The following is a 10,069-nucleotide window of genomic DNA, read 5'->3' on the forward strand; positions in this document are numbered from 1 at the left end:
TTTCTATTAAATGAGTCTCATCAATCATTATTTTAAGATGTATTTACTGGTGATAAACTCTGAGCTTCAAAAAAAAAAAAAAAACAAAACAACCCTAAACATGTCTTGGAGACCCTTTATCCCTCAGGGACATTTTCTCTGGTGTAGAACTCTAGTTAAGTGCCCTTTTTCAGCACTTGAAAAATGGTTGCAACACCTTTCTGATGAGAAATCGACTGTCACTTGAATTGTTTATCCTTGCCCCTATGGGTAATGGATAATTTCTTTTGGGCTGCTTTATATTTTTCCTTTGATTTAGTTTTCTAAAATTTGGTTATGATGTATCTTGGTGTGATTTTTTTTTGGCTTCTTTTCTTTGGGAGTATACTCAGTTTCTTAAATCTACAGCATGTATGTGTATATATACACACGTACATATACACATGTTTATGTATGTCTATATACATAAAAGTATATATACATGTTAATGCATATGCTAAATTTCAGGAGTTTTTACAGACACAGTTGTTACGGTCACTAGTCTTGAAGTTTTTACTTAGTTGATATCTGTCTTCTCGTTCTTGTTCAGCTTAGGTAATTTCTAGTGTTCCATCTTCAAATTCACTGATTATTTCTTGTCTTCTTCACTAAGATGTTGAGTCTGCTTCTTGCATTGTTATTACATTTTTAGTTCCAAGATTTCTACTAGGTTCTTTATATCCTTTATGTAGTTGCTGAAGATATCTAATTTTTCACTTGTTTTCGGTACATTTGTAATTTCTGGTTGAAATAATCATAGGGTGTTACTTTAAAATCCTTGTCAGACAATTCAAACCTCGGTATTATGTTCACATTGGCATTTATTAACTGTCTCCTAGTTCCATTTTCATAGTGTTATGATTATGTTTGCTCACCATTCCTCTTTCTATCACCCACTGTCCCCTCTTTAGCTCCCACTCTCAGTGAGGAAATGTTTTCGCTTCCTGATTCTCATTTTTTTTTAAAGCAGCATTACTTTATTTTGCAAGGAAAAGGCCATACAAGTGAGTATAAATACACAAGGATAGGGATAGAAACAAAGAGTTTCCTACTCACGTTACTAGCTATCTCTTCCAAGAACCAAGCGTAAGTATTGCTAAATCTTTGCATGGCCATGCCTGCACATTTTCAGATTGAGAAAATACAGTTTTATAAATGTCTTTGATTTATTCCTTTTGACAATATTTTCTCCATGGCAAAATAAGTAACAAAACCTATTTGTGCCCATAACTTCTGTAAATAGTGACTAGCTTTAAATGTTTTAATTGTTGTTATGCAGGGGAGCGACAGTTCTCTAAGTCAGATAATGAATACATTTCTTTTTGGACAATGTCATCTCTCTCACGTTTCCCCGCCCATCCTCACCCACAGGTTGTACAGTTCATTTTCAGCATAATGTCTGGTGATGCTGCATTTGTTCACCCTTTGTCCCTCCATTTTTTTTTTTTTGTTTTGTTTTTTGGCCAGCCCTGGGCCTTGGACTCAGGGCCTGAGCACTGTCCCTGGCTTCCTTTTGCTCAAGGCTAGCACTCTGCCACTTGAGCCACAGCGCCACTTCTGGCCGTTTTCTGTATATGTGGTGCTGGGGAATTGAACCCAGGGCCTCATGTATATGAGGCAAGCTCTCTTGCCACTAGGCCATATCCCCAGCCCTTGTCCCTCCATTTCTGTGCCCTCATGCACTCTCAGATAAGTGAACAGACAAAGCACAAAGAAAAGAAAACAAAAGCAACAACAAGAAAAAAATTGTCTTGTTTCCATTTCTTGGAGTTCATTTTGATAAACAATATTGAAGATGATTTTTTTTAAGGCTCTGGAATGATTTTTCAAATGGATGCTTTGTTACTGTGATCTGAGACTGGTCCTCTTCAGATCCTCTGCTCTAAGCAGTCTCCTGAAACTGCTGGCCAGGAAGGTGAAGCATGTGTCTTTAGTGCCGGGTGCAGAGTGTGGATGGATGCCTCATTGACACCTGGGTAAGGATGTTTCAGGGCTGCTAGGCAGAGTGGGATTATAGGCTTTCTTTAGGCTTATCATTTATCCTGAGCCGTGGCCTCATTACCACGGAATAGTGGTTAAGTTCTGGCTCTCTTTGGGTTTTCTCCGATGCCATCAGGGAGGAGATATGGTAGCTTGTCAGGTGGGGACTTTCACTAATACCACAGTGGTGTGGATGAAAGGGCAAGACCACATCCTAATTGGACAAGGGTAGAGATCCAAGCTTTCTCAGACAGATGGAGATGAGGAAGCTGTTTTGATAGTATTTGCCTGGGGTAGGGCTAAAATTGCCTAATTTATCTACTTATTTTGTTGAAATTAGTCCTTTCCTGCATCTTTTGCTAGAGTGAGAGAATTTTTGGTTTGTTTGTTTTTGTTGGTTGTGGGACTTGAACTCAAGGCCTGGACACTGTCTCTGAGCTATTTGCTCACGGCTAGTGCTCTACCACTTTGAGCCACAGCTCCACTCCTAGAGTGAGATAATTTTTGTTGGAGAAATTTTAATCTGTTCCCTCTGGTGTTTCTGGATCTTTGACTTCTTAGTTTCTAGTTTGGGAGACATGAGGGTAGAAAGAAAACCCATAGAATACCTGCTGTGTTATTTCTTGAATCTTGGGATCTCTAGCCTTTCTGATTCATTGTCTGTATTGTTCACAGAGCTAGTTCAATATGTAATATTGTCCGTCTTTTTAATTGTTTTACTGAAAAAAGATAAAAGTAAGCAGTATTTAATAAATATTTGCCAACTACTCTGACCATTTTACTTTATAATGTGAATGCAATGATTTATGTAACCTACATAACTTATATACTGCTATTACAAAGGCAAGGCAAGTAATTCGATTTATCCAAGATGTGTCTTTGTGTAAAGACAAAGCTTTGAAATCTTATAAAAAGCAAGCAAAATAGAAATAAAACCTAAGGTATTTTCAATGTGTAGATATTTTATCTATTTCTTTTGTTAAAATATATGATTAAGTAGTTATACAAAGAGGTTACGATTCAGTCAGGTTATGAATACACTGCCTCTTGATCAATGTCACTCCTCCTTCATTCTCCCTCATTTCCGCCTTCTATTCATATCCTTAAGCTATATAGTTCAATTTTTACATAATATCCAGCAAATACGACTACCTCTGCTTACCCTTCCTCCCTCCATTCCTGTGCTCCTTCTTCCCCACCCCGAACAGGTTTCTGCTTCCTAGTATTCATTTTGTTGTATTCATTAGTTGTTCAGTGGGGTTACACCTTTGAACTCCTCCCCTAAGTATATCATCCTTGCGGCCATTTGCCGGTGTGACGCCCTGCATATGTTATAATGCATGTTTATATTTTAGATCTAGCTTCCAAATATGAGAGAAAAGATGTGCCATTTGTCTCTCTGAGCTGGCTTACTTACTATGATTTTTTTTTCTAGGTCCATCCATTTCCATGAAAATGTCGTACTATTATTCTTTCTAATAGATAAGTAAAATTCCATTGTGTATCTGTACCACATTTTCTTGATCCATCCATCCATTGTAGGGCATCCGAGCTGTTCCCATAACTTGGCTATTGTTAATAGAGTGGCAATGAGCATGGATGTGCAAATGTCTTTACTTGTAATGTTACCACCAAAAGACCTATATAGGAACATTCACAGAAGTTTTACCTGTAAGATTCCCCAAATGGAAAAAAAAAACAAGCATGCAAAGGCAAACAAATAAATAAAATAGTCTATAAACGAAACATTATTTAACAATAAAAGGAGTGAAGTACTGACATATGCTACATAAACTCAACAAACACCATGCTAAATCAAAGTTATCAGCCGTTAAAAGACAATGTATTGCATGATTCAATTTATATGAAATACTAAAAATGGATAAATCATAGAGAAATAGTAGACTTGTGGTTGCCTAAGCCTGATTTAGAGATGGGGAGATTGGTACAACATTTCTTTCTGGGGTATTCAAAAATTTGATATAGTTTGAGGAATCTCTGTGAATATTCTCAAGACTTTTGAATCGTCCAGTTTAAGTGGATTAATTTTGTGGCACATAAACCACATATTACTATAGTATTAAAGAAAGACAGATGATTCTAGTGAAATGCTCAAGGTAAGCAAGTGGGCAGGAACCTTTCTACCCTGTTGTCTAAATGATTATTTATTTCCAACTAACCAAACCTGAGAAGAATAATGCATGGTTTTGAATACATCTTGACTGTGAACAAATGTTCGCATGCCTATATTTGTTCAAAGCAGCAATATATAAAATAATAAAGAGAGGGGAAGGGACTCTAGAGAACAGGTCAGATATATTATTTGTCATCTTAATGACAACAATCTCTGAATTCTCTGTACACTCTAATATTTGCCAGTTCTGTCTTCCTTTCAAGTGATGTTTTGTCATCTGGCTTTCTGGATAGTGAAGTACGTTTGAGTTTGCCTTCCCTCTACCTTTAAGTATGGTGGGGCTGGGGCTGGGCCTGTGCTGTCTGTGTTTTTGTAGTGTTTCTGGAAAGGACATTCTGAAGCCCAAGCTTCTCCCCTCGACCCCCACAGGACCCTCAGCTTGTTTTTGTTTTGCACAGGAAGTGGGATGCCTGGTAGAAAACCCAATTAACTGAGGCATCTTCAAATCAGCGTAGATAACAGAGAGTCATTGGGGACTTCATGTGGTATGAGGTCCTGACACAGGTCCAAATCTCTTGGTGACTAAGCAACAGCGGAGGGTGCTAGGTTTGCAGCACAGACTTCACTCCATCTGGGAAGTGGCCACGTCAGTCACATTTGTAGCCAGGGCCATTAGAATTATATCGATTCTGGCATAAGCAGAATTGTCTAAGTAAATAGTAATAGGACGTAAGTCCTTTTCTTTCTTAATGACTAGAATGAGACAATATCTCAGAATTACTTGTCAAAGAACAATATAATATCAAACAATTTCATTTCCTCCCTTTAACTTAAATAAATGAAGACTTAACGTTGTTTGGGAGAAACACTTTATGTGAAATGTTTTCTCTGGAGAATGACCCTAGACTACAGAGGTGTGCAAAAGAGACTGTGATCAGAAAGATTCACCAAATGGCTTCAGGATGCTTGGAACTGCTCTGTTTCTGGCAGTTCCCTTAAGATGAATTCTGTGTGGTGATTAGCATCACCTTGGATTAAATTAATTGGCTGTCCTCAATCCCTGGTGGATATGCTAAGAATAAATCCAAAGACATTAGTTTCTTCACACGAAATGAGCAGGTTACATAGACAGTTCGAATGATTCAAACAGCTTAAACATCCTTTTCTTTTCTTTATGAAGGGAGTTTCAATTTCTGGTGAGTATAAAACTATTTAAAAATCTTTATTTTGAAAATCATGTATATTTTGCTGGTTTTCCTTTTTAATTATTCTGTCTAGAGTTCATACTGGATTTCTATCTTTTACTATTAGAAAAGGAACACATATTACTAAGAATTATTGTTATTTTTTAACTCAAGGCAGTTTTTTTTGCAATATGCTGATATCGAAGTAGGTGGAATTTCAATATGAGGAAATCAAATGATTCTAGCTTATTTGTTCAAGATTATAGAAAAAATATGTATTCATTATAGACATTTTTACAATACTTTAAAAAAGAAGCAGTTTTTAATTCAGTAGTTTCCACAAAACAGTGAATTACTGAGGTATTTTACTTTCGGAATCTCCCATCCCTCCTTTCTTCTAAATAAAAGTATGAACTTATGATGAAGTGAAACTGTTTTTCTCACATTGTCTCTGAATTGCCATAAGCACAAACCTGAATGTATCAGTTTTGTTTTCCATGTTATTCTTTCTAAATGGCTTGCATTCTTACTATGAAGTAGAAAAGTAAACATCAAATGAAGTTAGTAAAATAACTTGTGCATATTGTAGATCTGTCATTTGTTTTGTGAAGTGAAGGAGCAAAGGTATTGTCCTATTGGTAGAGTTTGCTGTTTGGCTATGAGTAGTACACAGTTAAACAGGTTTTGGTTGTTCTTTTTGGTCCCGGGGCTTGGACTCTGGGCCTGGGCACTGCCCCTGAGCTCTTCAGCTCAAGGCTAGTCCTCTACCATTTGAGCCACAGTGCCACTTAAAGATAGTTTTAAAAAATATTTTACAGAGAACCCAGCAAAATATGGAATGCTTTACAAATTTGCGTGTCATCCTTGCGCAGGGGCCATGCTAATCTTCTCTGTATCGTTCCAATTTTAACATATGTGCTGCCGAAGCAAGCACAACATAGTTTTTTTTTTAAAAAAAGAATATTATTTAGTAATTGTATAAAGAAGTTTCAATTCCATAAGTCAGGTTATGAGTATAATACATCTTGATCAATGCACCCTTCCATCATTCTCTCCCGTTTCCCCCTCATACCCCATCCTCAAGTTAAATAGTTCAATTTTTATATAATGTACCACGAACATAATGACCACATTTGCTCCTGCTTCTTCCCTCCATTTCTGTTCCCCCTCACTGCTCCCCGCAACACATTTCCATGTTTGTGTGCATACACTGTCATGTGTGTTTAAATACACTGTTAATTAGACCAATGACATCACAGACAAGCATAGAAATAGTGACTCTGAATCAGAGAATGTTTAAAAAATCTGCTTCATTACCTGACTCGTAATCATAATCCTTGTACATTACCTCTATAATAACAATAAATTAATAAAAACCTACTTTATGTTAAAAATGAAAGTACTTATGAGAGCTGAATTGTCTAATTTTAGGCAGTAAGAGAGGCTCGCCAGAGAAGAGGGGAAGATATTGATATCATATCATTAGTTACATATATTATTGTAAAGAGATTTTTGTTTGTCAGTGGGGAAGAAGATAGAGGGCTTCTAGATTCTATAGTTTCCTCTTTTTACCTGTTCCCACTTCTACTTCTCCTTCAATAGAAACTTCTAGAAGAATTAAACCGTCTTAGGCTATTTAGTTGGTTTGTTGCCTAGGTAATTCCTAAGTGTATCGCTGCTCTATCCCATTTTCAGAGAGCATCGAATATACCTCATTATTAAAATATATCTATGAAGAAACATTGTTCTGATTAGCTTGACCAACTCATTAGAAAAGACTGCAATTAACACAAGCTAACCTAACCAGTAGCTCGGCGTCATGGGGCACTCTATTGTTACATGCTACGGGGGCTTGTTCTGGTGCACTGGCTGGACGTGGCACACTTCCGCCTGCTTGCTGCGGGCATCTCTCTCACCCCGGGCATCTCTCTCACCCCGTATCCAGCGTCTCAGCTGTATATGACTTTCCTCTGGAAATTGCTCTCTTCCAATTCCAACCTCCAATCTGGGTTAGAAATCCCTTTTTGAATATTCTCTTGGCACTCATCCACATTGTGCTTTTGAATTACTCTCTGAATTTCCCATGGACCACCTGGAAAGGGCAAAGCCTGTCCTATTTCCTCAGGAAGAAATTTAGTTTGCGCCCTTTTCCACTATGATGTTATTGTACACTGAATGAAAATAGATGCGTTCATTTAATTATACTGTCGAATCTTGTATTGTGTGACTTATACACAAGCTCAAAAAGAGCATGGGCTCTTTTCATTTTATTTTTTAGTTATTTTATATTCACTTATCTTTAGTTGTACAAGGGTTTCAACTCAACAGGCCCATTTCTGAGTACAATGGCTCTGAATCGATGTCACTGCTTTCATCATGCTTCCTCAGCAGCTCACATCGCTCAACTTGCCTGCTTTCATTTTTACATATGTCCATTAAGTAGTGTGACTGTATTCCCCCGACCTTTCTTTTTTTTAAAAAAAATTTAATTTAATTTTGATGTAAAGATGATGTACAGAGGGGTTATAGTTACATAAGTAAGGCGATGAGTATATTTCTTCTTTCTTTCTTTATTTTTTGCCAGTCCTGGCGCTTGAACTCAGGGCCTGAGCACTGTCCCTGGCTTCTTTATGCTCAAGGCTAGCACTCTGCCACTTGAGCCACAGCGCCACTTCTGGCTTTTTCTATATATGTGATGCTGAGGAATCGAACCCAGGGCTTCATGTATGTGAGGCAAGCACTGTTGCCACTAGGCCATATTCCCAGCCCCATGAGTACATTTCTTGTAGAACATTGTTACCCTCTTATTTTCTCCCACTTCCCTCCCCCACAATTTCCCTCTCCCAAGTTGTAGAGTTCATTTCCAACCTAGTGTCTTATGAGTATTGATGTTGCATTGGTTCACCCTTGTCCTTGTTTCACCATTTTATTATTCCCCTTCCCTTCCCCCAATCAGGAAAACGAGTACATGGCATATATAAGACACTGGGTACCAGAATCAAAAACAGTGACTACAGGGGATAAACCAAAGGGAAAAAGAAACAAAGAATTTCATACAGTACATTGAAAACAACATCATCATCAACAACAAACCCTCTTGTTGCCATATCTTGTAGTTCATTTCACTTAACATCATTTTATATCATCATATGTTCATAGCTATTGAATTATTGTGATCCTCTACTAGGACTATCCTGGGCAGCTACTAATAATTACTAATGAGGGAAACCATGGAGCCGATGTTTCTCTGGGTCTGACTTACTCCACTGAATCTCCACGTCTTTCCATTTCCCTATGAATGGGTGATGCTATTCTTTCTCATGGAAGCATAGGACTCCATTGTGTATATATGCCACATCTTCTCCATCCATTCATCTACTGAGGAACATCTGTGCATAGGCTCTTACTCTTGGCTCACATTTATGAAAAATCCCAACATTGCCTGAGGTTTTTTTCTAGTGATTTTGTGAGTTTTAAGACATTCCCTCATATGTGATAAGGATGATATGGACTCACAGTATGTCATTTTTGCTAAAATCTCGTCAGGGTGTATTGTTTTGTAGATACTTCCTTTGCCAATGCTCCTCATTAGCTGACATATGGCAGCTTCACAGGGCAAGGAATGGAGCCTTCAGTTTCTGCCTGCCATGCATTGGTCCCCTAAACAGTGTTCGGGGCTGGCAGCAGTGAAACAGGGTCAAGGTGGGGGTGTTTCCTTATTATTATTATTGTTACTATTGTTATTACAAAAGCCTAGTATTTTATTTTTTGCTGGTACTTGGGCTTGAACTCAGAGACCTCTCATTTACTCAGTTTGCTTATTCTGCTGGTACTTTATTACTTGAGCTATGCCTTCGTCTTTCTTTTATTGTTTTCATCTTTTGCATTCTCTGGGGTCCTAGCACAACATTTCTTGTATCTTATTTTAGCTAGAAGCAAACACAAAACTCCCCTAAAACTTTAACTCACACAGATGTTGTCACCAGGTTACCACAGCTCCAAATAGTAAAGAACTGGTAGAAAGAACTAGCGGCGGGGTGTTGGTGGCTCACGCCTGTAATCCTAGCTACTCAGGAGGCTGAAATCTGGGGATCCTGATTTGAAGCCAGCCTGGGCAGGAAAGTCCATGAGTCTCTTATCTCTAATAAACTATTCAGGAAAAGATGAAATGGAGCTGTGGCTCAGGGGTAGAGCACTAGACTGAAGCCAAACGAAGCTCAGGGACAGTGCCCAGGATGGTCTCTCTCTCTCTCTCTCTCTCTCTCTCTCTCTCTCTCACACACACACACTACAATTATGTACTGACAAATATCATTTTCACAATGGATGTCTCAAACACTATTTATGCTAAACATTTTCAGATTTAGCATATTAGTCAACCAAACTAAAAATCCATTAGTGGTAGAGAGTTTTGGAAATATTTTATTTAAATTCAACAGAAACCAGTCTGGTTTGATTTTATTTTTAAATAGACACACAGTAATTGTACATATTTAGGAGTACACTGTAACTTTTCAACATGCATATATAATTTGTAATGATTAGGCCAGGGTGAATGGCATATCTTCCACCTCAGACATTTATTACTGAGGAGAGTTATCATTGTTCAGATTTAAACTTCTCTCTGCTAGCTATTTTGAACTATTCAATTAATTGTGTCAGCCACAGGCCCCACTGTGCAATAGGAGTTATTCCTCCTATCCAACTACATCCATGTACCCTTTAGCCAGGTGCTCGTCTTATAGTTGATGAA

At 37.9% G+C, this 10,069-nt stretch overlaps 1 non-coding gene across 1 annotated transcript; it reads right to left on the minus strand.

Annotated features, from left to right (window-relative positions):
* Positions 1 to 6,143: 6,143 nt before the first annotated feature.
* Positions 6,144 to 6,250, minus strand: LOC125361098. Its single transcript, XR_007212885.1, has one exon. It is a non-coding gene; the product is annotated as a U6 spliceosomal RNA (small nuclear RNA).
* Positions 6,251 to 10,069: the final 3,819 nt, after the last annotated feature.

The sequence above is a fragment of the Perognathus longimembris genome, chromosome 12 (genome assembly GCF_023159225.1).
Source record: "Perognathus longimembris pacificus isolate PPM17 chromosome 12, ASM2315922v1, whole genome shotgun sequence".
Classification (NCBI taxonomy): domain Eukaryota; kingdom Metazoa; phylum Chordata; class Mammalia; order Rodentia; family Heteromyidae; genus Perognathus; species Perognathus longimembris.